The sequence below is a fragment of the Amblyomma mixtum genome, chromosome 3 (assembly GCF_055824585.1).
Source record: "Amblyomma mixtum isolate Tamu chromosome 3, ASM5582458v1, whole genome shotgun sequence".
Lineage (NCBI taxonomy): Eukaryota > Metazoa > Arthropoda > Arachnida > Ixodida > Ixodidae > Amblyomma > Amblyomma mixtum.
In genome coordinates, this window is record NC_143014.1 from 379,522,444 (window position 1) to 379,540,417 (window position 17,974).

Genomic DNA, 17,974 nt, shown 5'->3' on the forward strand with positions numbered 1-17,974 from the left:
CGAAGCGTCTGTATTCTATAGCTCGCGCACAAACTCGACGAACGCATCATGAGCTTGTTCATCACGATAAAAGCAGCACAAACTTCCGAGGTGCTGAAGTATTCACCACCATTTAAGCTTGCGAATATATCCTCAACAACTGGGAGTTAATAATGCTCCACATCACTAGCAGGGTTAAACGTTACTTTATAGTCGCCGCGTATGATTACGAAACCATCCTTCTTCAAAACAAGCTGTTTTCGGCCCATTCTGAATTTTGCAGTGTGGATAAGACCTCACGAGACACTAACCGAACAATCTCGCAAGCTACTTTATCATGGAGGGCGTAAGACAGTGATGTGGCATTACAGAATTTAGATGTAGCCGTTTCCTTGAGCTTTAGGCTGGCTGGTGGTCCTTTGATGAACCCCTGGTCTGCCAAAAAGACGTCCTCATACTCGGCGAGCAGTCTATTCACCATGTTGTCACCTGGGTTGTTTTACCTTGTAACGTTTGGCGCAGTGAGGTCATCAATCGGTACACACGTCTAGCCAAGGGCCGCAATCAAATCACGGCCACAAAGGCTTGGTCCTCGGCAATCAAGCACAATAAGTGGACAGGATACGGGCACATTTTTGTATCGCACCGAAAGTTTCATTTCCCCAAGCACTGGCCGTTCTCCCGTGTAACAAAGCTTTACTCGTGATTCCAAGCGCGGCCTCTGTGCGCGGTGTCGGTCGTAAACTTGCATTTATATGACGCACATTGGAGATCACGTATCCACTTCCATGACCAGTTCTATTTCCGCCCACCAAAATGTGCGGCGTACTGGTGGTTCCAGGCCGTTTTTCCTTCCAGAAATCAACGACCAGACTTGTGCCTCGTCCATATTCTCTGTGCATGACGCAGTTCCAACAGCCAGAGCCTTTACACTCGCGGTTCGCCTTGAAGCAACTGCATCTGTTGCGGCTCTGCCGTATTTCTTTCTTAGGTGACCGCTTCGCCTGCAGCGTAAACACCGTGCATTAGCCCAGCGGCAGGCGTTGTCATTCTGCTTCGTGCTTCCACATCGTTGGCACTGTTGCACCGCGCCGTTGATATTGTTATCGCCGGACGATGAGTGATAACGAGATTGAACTCGGGAGCACCGTCAGTAGTTCTCCACTCATGTCTTTTGCACCGTTGTCGGCTGCTTCTGCTCCAGTTGTCATTGTTTCCACCTCCTCTAACGTTAAATCTTTCTTTGCCAGCAATTGTTTGCGTAGGTTAGTTGAGCGTACGCCGCCAACAATTCGGTCCCTCAGCATTCACCTTAGCGCATTTCCAAAGTTGCAGTTGTCTGCTATACGCCGTTTTCCAACCAGGGGTGCGATTACGTGTCGCCCTCAGTTTTTATCTCAACTTTGAGACTGTGACGTCATAATGACGACAACGCGAGACGCTGTCCGCGGAATTTTGGCAGCAGCGAAGGCAGCGGAAGCAAGGCGCTATAAGCTCGCTCTGTGCTGTTACAGGATACCAGCCACTGATACCAACCACCGAGGACCGAGCGAAAAGCCAGGAAGTGGTGACTAAGCACCAAACCCTCGACATCACGCCAGGACGTCACGCCCGCCAGAGGGAAGCCAGTTTTTGGACGCCTACAAAAGCAGCGGCACATCCAGTGGATCGTCATTTGGCAGCAGCGAAGGCAGCGGAAGCAAGACGCTATAAGCTCGCTCTGTGCTGTTACAGGTTAGGTTCCTTTACTTTGTAATTTGCCGTTCTTAGGCAAATCATTCTTATCGCTGCCTCTGCTGCTGCCATACCACTGTTTGTTTGCTTGTTGTAAACCTTCTTTTCACTTTGTGCAAGCGCTAATAATGCCTGATACAGCCGAGGAGCTTAGAAAAGAAATGCGGGACCTTAAATCTAATATGGAACGTGAATTTCGCAAGGAAATGAGAGAATTTCAAAAAAGTCTAGACTTCTTTAATGAGGAGCTCGAAGAAACGAAAAACAAACAAGCTCAGCTGTAAAAAGAAAACCAAGCTTTAAGGGAAGCCAATGAAAAGCTTACTGAGGAGTGTGATCTTCTGAGGCAACAAGGTTGCCAGTTTGAGCAGATAATTACAGCTGGAGAGCAGTATTCACGCAGGTGCAACCTAGAAATCAAGGGAATGCCTCAGCTGGAGAGTGAAAACCTTCCTAAAGCCCTCGAGCGAGTTGGGGAACTACTGAGCACGCCCATTACTGAAGGCGACATCGAAGTATGTCATCGGGTTCCTACGAAAAACAAAAACGAGCCATCTAACATTGTTGTTCAATTTAAGAGCCGCTCAAGACGTGACGAGGTGCTCCAGAAAGCAAAGAAAACGCGTATATCAACGGAATACTTTGGTCTCACGCCCAAGAAGCCTCTGTTCGTAAATGAGCACCTGTGCCCTGCTGTAAAACAGCTGCTCGGAGCTGCGGTTGCGAAAAAGAAATCTGCAAAGTGGAGTTATGTCTGGACGAGCGGTGGAAAAATACTGGCCAAGAAAACAGACACATCATCTGTACTCTACATTCGTACCGTTCACGATATTGAGAAGATGGCGTAAAAAGCGTCTTTTCATTTGCTGGTACTCCTTTCACACTAATATAGGCTGTTTCTCCGAGTGACGTCAATGACAAAATCAAGTCTTGTAAAAATTTTAGTCTTAGTTGTTTTCACTTAAACATACGTTCTACCAGACACAAAGATGATGCTCTGTCAGTACTGTTGGACGAGTTCGACTTCGAATTTGATTTAATAATGCTGACAGAAACATGGTACACGTCTGGCACGGAAATCTATAAGCGTTAAGGCTACCGCAGCTTTGTTTTAAACAGATCAAATCGACATGGGGGAGGCGTTGCAATTTTAGCAAAGAATGAATTAGAGTGTGAAATTCTTCCGGAATTTTCTGTTATTTCTTAGGACTTTGAATGTCTATTATCTGGCAATTACACTTTCTGTGTGATATATCGTCCGCCTGATGGCAGTTTGAACTCTTTTATTGCTCACCTTGACAGTCTCTTGAACCATGTTAATGAAGGAAGATGCAAGTTACTACTCGGAGGCGATATTAACATTGATCTGTTGAAAGCTAGTTCCGAGAAAGCATTGCTCTTGTCTAATGTAGTATCAAATGGCCATACCGTTATCGCAGACACACCCACTCGGGTTATTGCGTGCACAACAACGCTCATTGATATCTTTATCACTAATACAGATACAGATGATGCTTTATCAGGCCCGCTGTGCTCAGTCATAAGTGATCATTTTCCCATATTTTTTCTTTCGAAAGCTGCCGTCAAACGAAAGCGTCAGAGCATAGAAACGTGATATCAGAACATCACGCCGAGAAACCTGGATGCCTTTCATAGTAGCCTCATGAACGAACAGTGGAATGCAGTTAAACGCTGCGATTCTGCTGATTCTGCCTACGAAGCGTTTATTTGTATATTCAAGCGCATTTACCATGAGCATTTTCCTGAAAAACGCTTCAACAAAAAGTGCACTAAAGCCCGTAAGCCATGGATCAGCCACGAATCTCTGAAACGAATACAGCATAAAGTAAAACTATACAAAAAAATTTTGAAAACGAAGTCGATTGCAGACCTGACTAAATACAAGCAGTACAGCAATAAGTTAAACTCATTTTTGAGGAGTGAAAAAAGTAAGTATTTACGTAACCAGTTTAGTAGTGATTGCTGCAAGGGAACGGCTGATCTTTGCAGGAAACTTAACGGATTGGTGAATCGTTCACAAGCGTCTTTGGACGTTAATGATCTTATTCTGCAAGGGCGTCATATACATGGTAGAGACTTGGCTGAAAAATTCAACAAATTATTTAAGGACGTTGCTAGTCAGGCGCAGCACGCCTTAACCACAGCATGCGTCATTAAGACAAATAGTCACACCATATATTTAGAACCTACCGATGAATTTGAAGTGCGTGATATATATATACATCTTTAAACAATACCAAAGCACGGGATGTCGATGATATTCAAATAGAACCGGTAAAATATGTGCTCGATGCCATTGCCCCGCTGCTTGCTCATATCTACAACCTTGCGTTATCAACGGGGTGCTTCCCTAAGCTGATGCCAGTTTCCAAAGTTATAGTTTTATTTAAAAGTGGAGACAGAAATGATTTACGAAATTACAGGCCAATTTCTATTTTGCCCATTTTTTCGAAAGGTCTGGAAAAAATAATTTATAAAAGAGTATCCAATTTTTGTCAGAAGTTTCATGTTATCAGCCCGTCACAGCATGGATTCCTCTTCGGCAAGTCCACTGAAACGGCTCTGCTGACGCAGAAGGAAATTATTCTCAAAGCCTTTGAACTTAAGCTATTTTGCATAGGGATTTACGTTGATTTTTCAAAGGCTTTTGACCGCCTCAATCACGAAACTCTGTTTAAAAAGCTGGAATTGTACGGAATTCGTGGGACATCCTTACTTCTGCTTAAGTCCTATCTGCAGCATCGTGCCCAGTGCGTTAGCATTGGAAACGCTACATCCTCCTTGGAGAATATTTCTACAGGTGTACCCCAAGGAAGTATTCTGGGACCACTCCTTTTCATTTTGTATATTAATGGCATTACTTCCATAAGCAATGATCCTAAATATGTTATCTATGCAGACGATACTACGTTGTTACTTCAAGGTAGTGACATGCAGTCTTTGGTGCACACAGTTAATGACACCCTGTTAGCATTAAAAAATGGAGCGAACTAAACTCACTACTTATTAATACCTCCACAACAAAGGCTGTCTGTTTTCATCCACGGCAACGTGTGAGGCCAACAAACTATGAATTATACCTTGGAAATTGCCGAATAACATTTGTTGAGACAATAAAAACTTTAGGTGTTTACTTTAACGCAAACATGTCATGGGATGCCCACTTTGAACATGTCGAAGTACAACTTTCAGAAAGTGCCGGGATACTCGCTAGATTTCGCTATTTTCTTCCTATTTCTATTAAAATTTTGATCTATAACGCTTTGTTTCTTTCTTATCTTAATTACTGTTTTTTGGTATGGGGAAATTCTACTCAGAAGAATGCTAGCAGATTATACCTTTTGCAAAAAAGGTCAATCCGCTGTATTGCAAACATAAACTATTATTCTCATACTAACGGACTATTTAAACGTTACAATATTGTTCCTGTACATAATTTATATGACTACTGTTTATGTGTTAAGTACAAGAAATTTGTCAACAATAACCAGCACGTGTTTCTGCAGCTAGCTGATCTTAAGGCCAATATGCCAACTTACACACTACGGCACCAAGAATTCTGGCACGTTCCAAGTCCTAGAACTCAATTCGGTTGCCAGATGTTGTGTTCCACTATGCCACGACTTTTAAATACCTTTTGTACCAGCAACGTACAATTGGAAAAATGCAGCTTGCGTTCCATCAAAACCAGGTTCCTCTCATAACTTGTCAGTGTAAATGAATGGTGGAAGAGTGATCTGTACCATGTGTATATTTTTGTTTTTGTTTTCTTAATAGTTTTTATCTACAAACGAACAGAGTATGAATTGATATGTGATTACTTTGTGTGCTGTTTCGCTGTATGCCATGTACAGGGGGGCGCCGGCGTATTTCAAGCGAAAATTTTTTCGCTTTTTGCCGGTGCCTACCCACATCTTTTTGGTGTAAATAAAAAAGAATGAAAGAATGAATGAATGAATGAATGAACAAATTAACAGCGAGGTTGGGGTGGCTAGTAGCAGGGCTCCACCCCGGAAGCATTTATTTGCACGATAAGGGACCGTATGCTAACGTTTTGCTGTAAACACGCCGTTAATAAAATGAATGAGGTTTATTTTGCTAACAAACTATGCTTCAAAATTAACAACATGGAGCAAAACGAGAAGCGTCCTCAGTTCTGCAATTCAGTTTGCTCTTTAGTTACTTTTGCGGCCGCGAGGGTACGCTGACGCTGCAAAAGCGTCGGCTAGGTGGCGTGAGCTACTGCCCGATTCAAAGGATTCAGCCTTATCCATCCACCCACATATTCAGCCATTGTAAACATGGCAGCCAGAAAAAAATCAGCTGATTCGACGGCTGTCCTTTTTTTTACACTTTAAGTAGAATCAAGGTACTGTGGGGACATCTGAAGTGCGCAGAAAAATCTATTTGAAGGCAGTGATTGCTACCGCTCTGCCGAGATCAGTTTGCAAGGAGCGCTTGGCTCGAAAACCGACGAGGGCAGCTTTAAGGCAAGTTCGCACTGGCGGGTTGCAAACGTCGCGCGACTGATTTCGGTCAATTAGTTACGGTTTCCGAAGCACTTGTAAGGCGGGGAGGGAGCGTAACAAATGGATTTAAACCTGTCGCGCGACCTGCGTGACTCGCCAGTGTGAACCTACCAAGCCTGTGTTCTCGGTCGGCGCCTGCTATCGATGGAAATTGTGCTCTAAGGGCGATGAGTGGATCTGTTTATTTTTGTCCAGAAAATACCAGGCGACCATGAATAATCACAATCAGGGTGTCGAACCGGAATTTTTTCGGGTTCGGTTCAGGTTCGGGTTCGCGCCTTTCGAGTTCAGTTCCGGGTTCGGCTCCGGAGCGACATCCCGTTCCGGTTCGAACCGCTCCGAATAGCGTCGAACCGGTTCAAACGGGTTCAAACGGGTTCACACTATAAAAAATTCTGAACATAGGTTTTTATTCAACCTCGTTTTGCTGTTTACTTTTCTTTGTGACATCAGCATATAAAACAGCACCGCAAAATTTGCTCAATGCGAGGTGTTTTATTGTCCTCGGCAAAAAGATTTAAACTTACGCAAGTCCCGCGAAATCAAATGAACTCAGAATTAGTGTACACCGGCTATGTATACTAGACTATCTGATGAGGTACATAAAAAGAAAAGCTTATGGATTTCTCATCTAGAAAATCTTTCAGCTTCCGCAGTTTCTGAGACCCCGTCAGGCGAGTAATAGGTCTCTCTTGAAGCTCGTGTCAATCGGGAATTTCTCCGGCGCAAAATCCTTAAGCGGGCGCCGTCAGGACCGCTGCATGCTTCCGCTATGAGCGGAAGTTGTCTTGTATTTGCAGGTATATACAGCCAAGACATCTTTCTGTCACCCCAAAAGCGGCTTGCCAGTCACCATCCCCACCCCCCCCCAACTCTGGCACACCTGCAGCATACCGCTAGAGAGTTTACCAAAAATATTTTATTTTCAGCACCGGCTTTACATCGCCTTTGTAACTCGCATTATATATTGCCACGTATCATTGTAGTGTCTGTTCGTTCACGCTCAAGGCTGCAGGAAAGGGCTGTTATCATTTTTGTTCGTGACGCGAGAAGCGACCAGTCTAATCTCGATTGATCGCAGCCATGAAAGGCTGCATCTAGGTTTTTCCAGATTACTGTAGATGATCTTGTCTTGCTATCTGGAAGTTTCCTTGCCGGCTTTAAATTGAGCGATGCCGCAAGCGGCGGACATTCGTAGTTCGACGACTGACGAGCACGTTTTTTGCTTACGCCGCCGCCTAGTGATTTAGTTCTTTTGCGGGCGCAAGTCAGCCCAAATAAAGAGCTTCGTTTCCAAGTCTTGTTGGTGTTTTCGTGACCGCTGGACTGCCGTTCCTACAACGTGACAATATCTCGACCACCTATAGCTCACTTCCTTCAAAAACACAGCTTATTATGGCTTGTCGCTAGTACTGTGTAAAATTAAGATTTTGGCCTATGCTGCTATCGTCTCCGTCTTTTGCTCTTATGAAAAGAATATGATAAAAAAGCAGACTTGCATTGGTTGGGGGACTTCGTGTCTGTACGGACACAAACTTGCGACGTCTTCGATGCGACGTTGCGTTGTGAAAATATTGCAATTGGTGCATTGCAAGAGGAGGACAGAAAATTCGTTAAATAGAATTTTTGTGACTTTTCTGGAGCGCTTTCAAAGGAAGCCCATGCGTGGACAGAATTTCATGGAACCTTGATACAGTATGGTGAGTCTTTCGTACAGTTTTTGATCAGTAACCTGTTTCATGATTTTTATTTTCGAAATCGAAAACCACCGCTTCCTGGCAGCTGTGCTTATTACGTGACTAAATGCTCATCTGTCTGTTATGTACATAGCCGTGAGAGAATTTTGTGCTGACACTCGTTTCCCGAAATATTCGCTTTTCCTTAGAATACCAGTACGGCTTCTCCAGAAGGCAGCTGACAAAGGTTCTGATCGGTCATTACTTCCTCTACGTGCAGCCTTACCTACCCTTTCTTGACGGCTTTACATTAAGGCGAGTTCAGGGGATGTACATTCAATAGGCCCCAAAAACCTTTCTTAGACTTCAAACGTCAACCTTACGTGTTAGGACATGTCATTGAGCCAAGCGGACGTGTGTGCTATGATCAGTCAGTTGCTACCTCTGCAAGCAAGGAGGAACTATTGAACAACGAAATTATTTGTGACGCTATGTTCGTTTCAGACATAGCTCACTTCAGCAGTCTCTTAAAAAGGACATTGAGACCATGGCTTACGCTATAAGATTTGTGCCAGTAATGAAGGACACCGGAATTCCGTGTGAACTTTTCCTGTTAATAAGACTGCTTAGCGTGTAAAGAAGCCGTATGATTGATAAACAAGCACAATCGCCGCTTTCAGTGCCGCTAAAATGCACTGTTCAGGGGACAGGGCATTTTAGCTCAGGACGTATATGCTGCGAAAGTTCAACCTCCTGACTGGTCGCCCTTTCTTATGTGCGGGCAGAGTAAGGGAGTGATGGTGGCGCGAGGCCGTATGCCGAGGTCGCTGAATTCGACCCAGTCAAGTAAGGCAATACGAGGTCAGGGAGCCTCCTGATATTCCATGCGGCAACAATAAAAAGAATTTTAGAAGATGGCCGAGTAGCCTGAGGCATCAGTAAACGAAGCTTCTCTGTTGCGCCCGCCGCCACTGCCTCGATTCCCACTCAGGTTAGAGTATTTAGTTGGTTTCTTTACTGCGCTAGCAGTTTAGTCTCCTTTCTCAAAAATTCAAAAATTTCCGTGGCGTGTGCGCGTGTGTGCGAGCGTGCGCGTGCGTGTGTACGCGCTCGCGTGCACAATTCGGTCGGCGCACATCCGGGCACTCACTGGCAAAAAAATTGACAGGCGGTTGCAATTGTCCGTAATGCGAACTTTAAGCGCAACTGATCACATGCTACCTGGCATGTGGGGTATTATGCTGCTAGCCGCTCTTGGGGTCTTCCCGTGGCAGCCACCTTCCAGGTGGCGTTTAATTCGCTCTGCTAGTTGGACAACCGGTTACGCCGAATACAATGCGAAACGCGGGAACGGGCGCATAATAGCTGCGGTCTAAAATGCCCCATCTACCTGCAGCCGATCTACCTGAGGTGGGATGCTGTGAATGCTGCACGTAAGCCGTCGCAAAGCGTTCCACAAAAGAACGCGAAAACGGTGACGAATCCTGACGCCGCGATGCAAAAACTTGTTTTTAAGTCGTCGCAGTGTTGAGCGGCGAGGTTCGAAGCTGGAAAGTTTCGCTAAGACGCGCCGCTCAGTCGCCCATTCGTTTGCATGTGAACCAACCTTAAGCCTCTCGCCTCAGACACAAACAACCCGAAGCGAGGGTTCTTGCACAGCTTCCGCCCTCACCGTTCGACCACGTTTTTTATGTGGCACTCGCGGTAGAAAGGCTCATTACGTTCGCTACTACTGACGAGGGTGGAGCTGGGGAACATTCTCATGGTCCGGTTGCACTGCACATAAGTACCCCCGAAAGCCAAAACGATTAGACAGTCGTCGCCGCAGCGCGAAAGTAGCGGGCACCTTAAATTTCCTCACTATGCGCTTTTCTTTAGACTACCTGTATAGCCTCTCCCGAAGGACGACTCAGGTACGTACAGGGTACTTGTTTCCCGTACTGTTGTATCGGCAACCTTTTCTGGACTTCCTTAACACCAGTGCTTTAAAACGTGTTAAGCGAATGCACATTTATTTCTTCTGATTCAAAAACATCCTTCTTTAAACTTCACACACCGACACTGCCTGTCAAGGCATTACTTCATGCTGAGGAGATGTTTGTGTCATGGACGGTAGATTGCCGCCTGCGCAATGCGCCAAAGAGCATTGACCATTGTTTTATTCTGTGCAATGATGCTACGTTCTTCTGGGACATAATTACGGCGAACGTACACTTGAGAACGACATTAAAATCACACGGATTAGTACCCGTTTTTTGCCAGTGGAGAAAAACTGTGTTGTGTCGTGTGATCTATTTATGTTGCTGTGACTGTTTAATATCAAGAGCCGTATGATGGACCGCCGACGAATAACCGCGGTCATGGAAATCTTTGTTCCGTGAGCAGTGCGCTTTGGTGAGGGAAGTATATATTGCCCCGGAAGGGCCGCCTTGCTTCATACTGGTGAACAGCGCAAAAAAGGCGGGACAACAACAAGACAAGCGCATGGGTGTGCCTCTCAGACTTCTGATGTTTAGGGAGGTGGGGATTTGCAGGTGTATGGTGGGCTCGTACTACACAGCCTGGTGTTTTGTGGCATGGACTTACTCCCATTTTCCTTTTCGGCACTATTTCCATGCAATAAAGAAAAAAATCGTCGCCGTAGCTCAGTTGGTAGAGCACCGGACGCAAAATTCGGGGGTCAAGGGTTCGGATCCTATTGGCGGCATGTTTTTTTTTTTATTTTAATCAATTATCGTTAAAAATAATTACTCTTTAAGCTCCTATTGATGAGCATCACAAATTACTTTGAAAAAAGTAATCCTCTATGCTCCTTGGCTTCGGTCATTGTTGGCTTCCCTCATGTGCGGCAGGGAGGCAGATATAAGCCGCCGGTCAGAGAATTCAAGATACAGCAATCTGAGAACAACGAGACGAAGCTGCCAGCTAGCGATTGGCATTTTTTTTTATATAAGCAGAACAATTTCAATGCACCGACATAACAGGAAATCACTTCATCACAGTAACAATTCATTTGAGTAGCACCTTTCTAGGCGTTTTTCACATCTCAGCGAGCGCATGTATTTCCGCACTGCCTTTTTGTGTAATCACTATTTTTTTTCTAAGTATCGTACCGCTGCTACATGCCCGCCTTTCATTGCTTATTTCCGTCACTTGCAACAAAGAATGTTCGGATTCTTTAAAAAGAAAACACATATGTATATTTCTTTGTTTTGTAATAATAGTATTATGTTTGTTTTAACGCGTCAAAGCGGTGCGGAGTCTATCAGGAACGCTGTAGTGGACGACTCCAGATTAGCGTAGACCAGCTGGGGTTACTCAGAGTGCACTCACATCGCATAGCACACACGGATTTTTGCATATCGTCGCTATCGAAATGCGGCCTCGCCACCGGTATCAAACCCGCGACCTTGGCATCAGCAGCCGAGCACCACAGCCAATGAGCCGTCGTGAGGGGTCTTATTCATTATCTGCTATCTGAGACAATGAATGCCTCAGAAAGTAATGTCGCACAACGTGATTGGGTCATTGCGCCTATGCTTCCCATATTTATGGTACTCGACACAAAGAAAATGAAACCATTCTCACTCAGTGCTTTACGAGTTAAAGCAGTGCTAACAATTCGATTAAAGCTCTACGTAAGCATGTGAAAGGGGGATACTATAAAATCTAACATTTCACAAAATACTTCAGAATTACCAAAAGCACATTGCGGAAACGCCAATTAGCTTTCTTCCTAGACACGAGACTTCTTTCAGTTTTGTTGTTGACCTGGATGTCATTTCGACTGGATGCCATTTTCGCACTCCATAGCGCCGACAGCTTTCTCTCGGTAAATCTACGCGCTGGCAATGCCATTTGGTCTGAAAAAAAAAAAACGAAAAAAGTATGCCGTGATGCACGAAATGTGCGGCTGAACCGAGTCCCGAACCGGTTCGGAACGGTTCCTTTGAATCGTTCTGGTTCGGGTTCAGTTCCAAGATGGCGAAAAAAAACTTTGGGTTCGGTTCGGTTCCAGTTCCGGGCGAAAATTCGGGTTCGGTTCCGGTTTCGGGTTCAGGTTCGGTTCCGGTTCGACACCCTGATCGCAATGCAGCAACTGCGGACATACGGGGACAGACTTACGCAGCTGCTGGCAGCATGCAGTCTCAGTGCGGGAAATGAGAGCCGGCACGCCCGGTCACTGTGTCAACAATCACTCTTCTGCCTCGTAACCAACTGAGGCCGCGCCCGCTTCGGGCTAAGCACTTGATGTTCGTGTTGATGTTGTTGCCGTTCCGTTCGGATGACGCTCGGATGACGCCGGCACTGATACTGCGGTGGCGAAAGTTTAAAGGGCAACTCCGGCGGTTTTTCAGCCATTTTAAGTTAATGGCTGTTTTGTGTTCCTAGGAACCTCCTGTAATGTGTACGATACAAGGTTTTCAAAAGCAACCCTAAAAAAATATTTGAACAGCAAAAAACGCAAAACTCGAAACCGAAACCGCAAAACCGAAACCGGGGAGGTGCCTTCCTGCGGTATTGACTGTGACGTCACTGGCGTGTTCGCCGCGCTGCGAAGTTCGGAGCCGCGCTGTCGACATGACTGAAGCGCGGAGAAAAGCTTTTCCGAGACCAGCGAGTCTTCAGAAGACAACTCATTCGACGATTTTGAACTGGACAAGTCGCTTTTCAGGTATGATCCACCGCCGCGCGAGCCAGCCGAGTCACACCACAGGCCGCGTCACCTGCAGCACGGAGACGGTCTGAACTCGGAGAAGTAAGTGACACAGTCGTCAGAACAAAAGTTAATGTGATGCTCCTGCTGACAGTTGTTCGTGTGGCGAGTGCCGGCCGACCCAGCCTGATGAAATAATCTGCTGCCGGAACGTTGCCGCGGTGCACAACGTCCTTACGGGGGCAGACATCACCAACAGTGCTCTCTTCGCGAAGCTTTCTCTCGACGGCGAGCTTTTGGAAGTAAATTCACGCTAGCTACAGTTCTACAATCCAACATACTTTGAGCACACTTACCGTGTCCGCTTCTTCTTGACTGCCGCGTTAGCCCATTGTGCTCTAAGCGGTGCGGACCGGGCGCTATTGTTTTTCATTCCTTTTACTCGCCCACCTTAATTTTTGACTGCCGCGCTTCGTTCAGCTGGCCGCTGCGATGGGCGGTTGTACTGGAATAACGTTGGCACAGAATCTGCCTTCAAGCGCCGGTTGAACGAAGCCTTAGCGAGTCCAAAGCTGTCTCTGAGGTACACGCTCTCTTCATAGCAATCTGGCGCGAAATGTTCCGAGCACAAGCGGGAATGCTTCCTCGGAGACCAGGTTACACGGCGGACGCCTCTCACCCACTTGACGCGAAGGTTCTTATCGCTTGGAAACCTATGGTGGATCACGCCCGTTATCGCAGATGAAGAATTTGTGCACTCCACAGCACAACAGAAGTTGCCGTGACCCATCACTCTGGCGTACACATCACATCAGGCACGTTGAGATGGCGCGAAATTGCACAGGTGGTCGAAATAATTCCGGAGACCTCCACTACGGCACCTCTCTTCCTATCTTCTTTCGCTCCTCCCTTACGTCGCAGTTCGGGTGTCCGTTACTGCGTCATTTACTTTCCCCAAAACCAGTTTTCAGTTTTCCCTTGCACTGCTAACGCCAGCGCGCGCCCGATCAGCTTGACACGCCGACACGCCAGTGACGTCAGAGTACAGGGTAGCCTGTATAATTTTCTTCATCAATGGGTGCTGCTCGCGTCAGCTCGCGTCGAGGAGCGCTTGTCTTAAAAATTCGCTTGCGGAAAAACTACGCCGCTTTCAGGCGCGAAATTTTACACGTGACATGAGACTTCCATAAAAATACACACTTAAAATTTCTCTTCCATCGATAAATATCGAAAAATCGCCGGAGTTGCCCTTCTCACCACCTCTGGAACCACCTCTGGAACCACCTCTGGAAAAAACCTCTACCGATCTAAGCCCACCAATGACTCGACGGGGAGCACGGTCAAAGAATTAACGGTTATCAATATCAATGCGAGAAGCGTTATAAATAAAGTCGAATCCCTAGAGACTGTTCTGCTTGAGCACGAACCAGATATAGTTGCGATTACTGAAACTTGGCTCTCCCAAGATGTCAGCGACGATGAAATTGCTCCACCGAACTACGAACTTGTCAGAAAGGATCGCGCCTCCCGCGGTGGTGGCGTGGCACTTATGATACAAAAGCGCATCCCATTTGTCATGCTTCCTGAAGTAACCGGCGCTGAAGCTGTTTTCTGCAAAGTTATTTGCAACAACACTAACATTATAATTGGCAGCTTCTACAGGAGCCCTTCTTCTGGACACGAATGCATATCGGTAATTCAAGATTTCCTCCAGCAATACTGTTGTAACTCGCGAATCATTCTAATGGGCGATTTTAACCTACCAGATGTCGACTGGACTACCATGCATCACACTTCAATTATCTCCGACGCTGTAATTAATTTGATGATAAACTTTAACCTCCATCAAATAGTTCTCGATCCTACACGCGTACAAGGCTCAACAAAAACATTCTTGACTTGATTTTAATCAGTGAACATTTCCCCGTCCATCGTGTTGCAACCCACGTCATCGAAGGCATCTCAGACCATAAAATCCCAGTTTGTGAATTACCGCTACAATGCACCATGACATGCCACTGTCCAACCACCACCATAAAAAACTTTGCAAAGGCAGACGACGCAGCTATCCTAACTTATCTCGCCCATGAATTCGACAGCTTTGCCGAGAGCGCATCAGATAGATCTACAAACATAGACACTACATGGCTTATCTTTAAACGCGCTGTACTGTATGACTAACTTTGTCCCGCTCAAGATCAAACGCATCGCTAAAAATAACCCTTGGATCACTAGAGACGTCATTCACGCGCAGCGTCATGTAAAGAGGTTACGCAAAGCTATCAAGACCAAAGGTGGTAGTCATTTGAGGAAATCTAAATTAAGCAGTGCCGTTAAAAAGCTCAAACAGGTCACGAAACAAGCGAAAGACTACTACTTCAACGTAACTTTCCCAAGTTTTTTGAGAAATAATCCACACAGGTTTTGGAGCCATTTTCGTGGCCATAAAACGGTGCAGTCCGGTCTCTCTGTAGAAGATAAGGCCAATACTGCTAATATGTACAACGATTTCTTCTTTTCAGTCTTTACTAAAGATAACGGCATCATCCCCGACTCCTGCAATTTGCCCCTGCTAAATATTGAACCTCTCAGAATTACCGATGACGGGAATTTCAATCTTCTGCTGAACCTAGATCCAAAAAAATCAACAGGTCCGGATGATATTCCAAATGAGTTTTTAAAAAGATATGCCGAATGGTGTAGCAAGTACCTTGGTATTATCTTTCGCAAGTCTATTTCATCATCAAGGCTGCCCAGAGACTGGAAAACGGCAAAGATCATACCTATTCATAAATCAGGGGACACTACCTCACCCTCAAACTATAGGCCAATCTCTCTTACAAGTACATCATGTAAAATTTTGGAACACATAATTTCGAAGCACATAACCGCATTCCTGGAGCGCAATAGTATATTGACACCCCATCAGCATGGATTCCGACGCGGGTTATCAACCGTTACTCAACTAACAGAGGTTGTACACGATCTAGCACTTAATATTAATAACTGTAGCCAGACAGACATAATATTGCTCGATTTTTCAAAGGCATTCGACTCTGTATCACACAATAAGTTGCTAGGAAAACTAAAAACTGTTATCGGGGAAGGTGACTTACTATCTTGGTTAGAAGATTTTTTGTCAAATCGGTCTCAGTTTGTGGTTTTTGAGTATGTTTCATCCAAAACAGTTCCAGTAACGTCGGGCGTTCCTCAGGGATCTGTCCTTGGTCCATTGTTATTTCTGCTCTTCATCAATGACATAACTAATGACATTGATTGCAACATTAAGCTCTTCGCAGATGACTGCATTCTTTACAAAACTATTAACAACCGCGAAGACCATCTGTCGTTAAACAGTTCTCTAAAAAAAATAACAGAATGGTGTAACACGTGGCAAATGACAATAAACACTAAAAAATCCGTTTGTATGACAGTAACAAGAAAAAAATTCCCGTTTTGCTTTTCTTACTCTGTAAACGGCGTTCCATTAGCGAAAACTAAACACCATAAATATCTAGGTATTACGCTGTCTTCTGACCTGAAGTGGGACTCTCACGTTGCTAACATCACGTCTACTGCTTTACGGAAACTTCTCTTTATCAGGAGACGCTTGCGGTCCGCACCAGTATCTTCTAAACTCCTTGCCTACAAAACCCTTGTAAGGCCAGTCTTAGAATACGCGAACACAGTCTGGTTCCCCCAATCAATAACTAACATCACAAAACTTGAGGCTATACAACGCAAAGCCCTACGAATAATTCACAATAAATACAAGCGCACAGATTCCCCAACATTGCTTGCAGCTTCATCCGGTCTCCAAACATTATCCGCAACAGCAAAACAAGCGCGCTTAAAATTTTTGTTTCAATTATTACACGAGCAGTACAGGATAGATGTGAAAAAATACGTGACGTACTCACAATCGCCACCTTCACGGCACAAACATACGAACACACTAACCGAGTATATGTGCCATAATGACACGTTTAGGCATTCCTTTTTCCCTCTCTCCATTAGTGAATGGAATCGCTTGGATCGTGCCATCACCTGCACTCAATCCTTATCATCATTCGTGTCACAGATAGAGCATTTGTGGTAATGCACAGTGGCGATGCAGCAACCGTGACTGCAAATCTAGGCAAGAAGACAACCCCTTCTAACTTGTCATGTATGCGATTTTGAGTGCATTTTGAAATTGTGCCTACCATTGTCGAAGATCTGTTCTGTATATCCTTTTGCTATGGCCAATTCACTTTTCCCTACCTTTGTTTTGATGCCATGTTTGCTGCCTTTGAATAATATGTTTATATTTGTTTTTTGCACTGTACTAATTGCCCCTGCTACGGTCTTGCAATAAGACCAGCAGTATTGTAAATAAATAAATAAATAAATAAATAAATAAGCGAAGGAAGCCCTCCTTCGCCACCGCCCTGTCTTGGAGGTATCGTCGGAAAGCGTACACCTTCTGCGACTTAACTTTAGAGAGTTATAGCATATCGTTGCCGTGTTTACCTTACCGTTTACCGGGCTCGGCTCGCGACATCTGCGCATTCGCGCCCATTACCGGACCGGTAACACCTTACGGAATCTCTTTAGCATTGCGCAGAGAGTTAGCGTTTCTCGTAAACAAACATGGCGGCGCCCTGCACGGCCGCTTCGGACCAAATACAGCATCGCTGCCGCATTCTTCGGCGCCATTTCTCGCTCTAAATGAAAGAATTCGCTCTTAATTCGCATACGTCGGGGGTTAAGTGACAACTAGCCCATGTTGTTGAGATAATTCAGCGATTTTCGAGACGTTAACCCTCAATAAAACGGAGAGTGGAGCTAGTTGGTACATAGTGCTGGGGAAAAAAAACAGCGCTGAGACGAGGGACAAAGACGTTAAGCCTAACTGTCCGCGTACGTAGCCAAAGTAGCAACGACAACACTGTAGGTTTTGTACCAGCTACGTGACGGGCTACGACACGGCCGTAGCCGAGCCAAGCCAAGATAGCTAGCTCGGAGAAAGGAAGCATAGCGGCGCATGCAGTGTGTTCAACCGAGCAGGGTACGTATAGACCTCCTCCATGTTTGCAAACAACCCAGGTGGCGCTGCAGTCGCGAACGGGCTCGCGGTAGGCAAGAGGCCAGAGAGTGGCGTCGAGTTGAGGTGGTGCAGCGCCGGTTTTCAAGGCTTGTATGCGCGTTTTGTGCTTCCGAGAATCATAACAACGGTTGATGCTTTCAACTTAGTATTCCTCGAAGTACACGGGCTCGCGCTGGCCATGTACGGCGTATTTCGACACGGTGTGTATTGTATTATGGCTAGAAAGCGCTGCAGTTGGTTTCTACCAAAGTCATTCAATAAAATGATAAGTTTTTGACACTGAACTAGC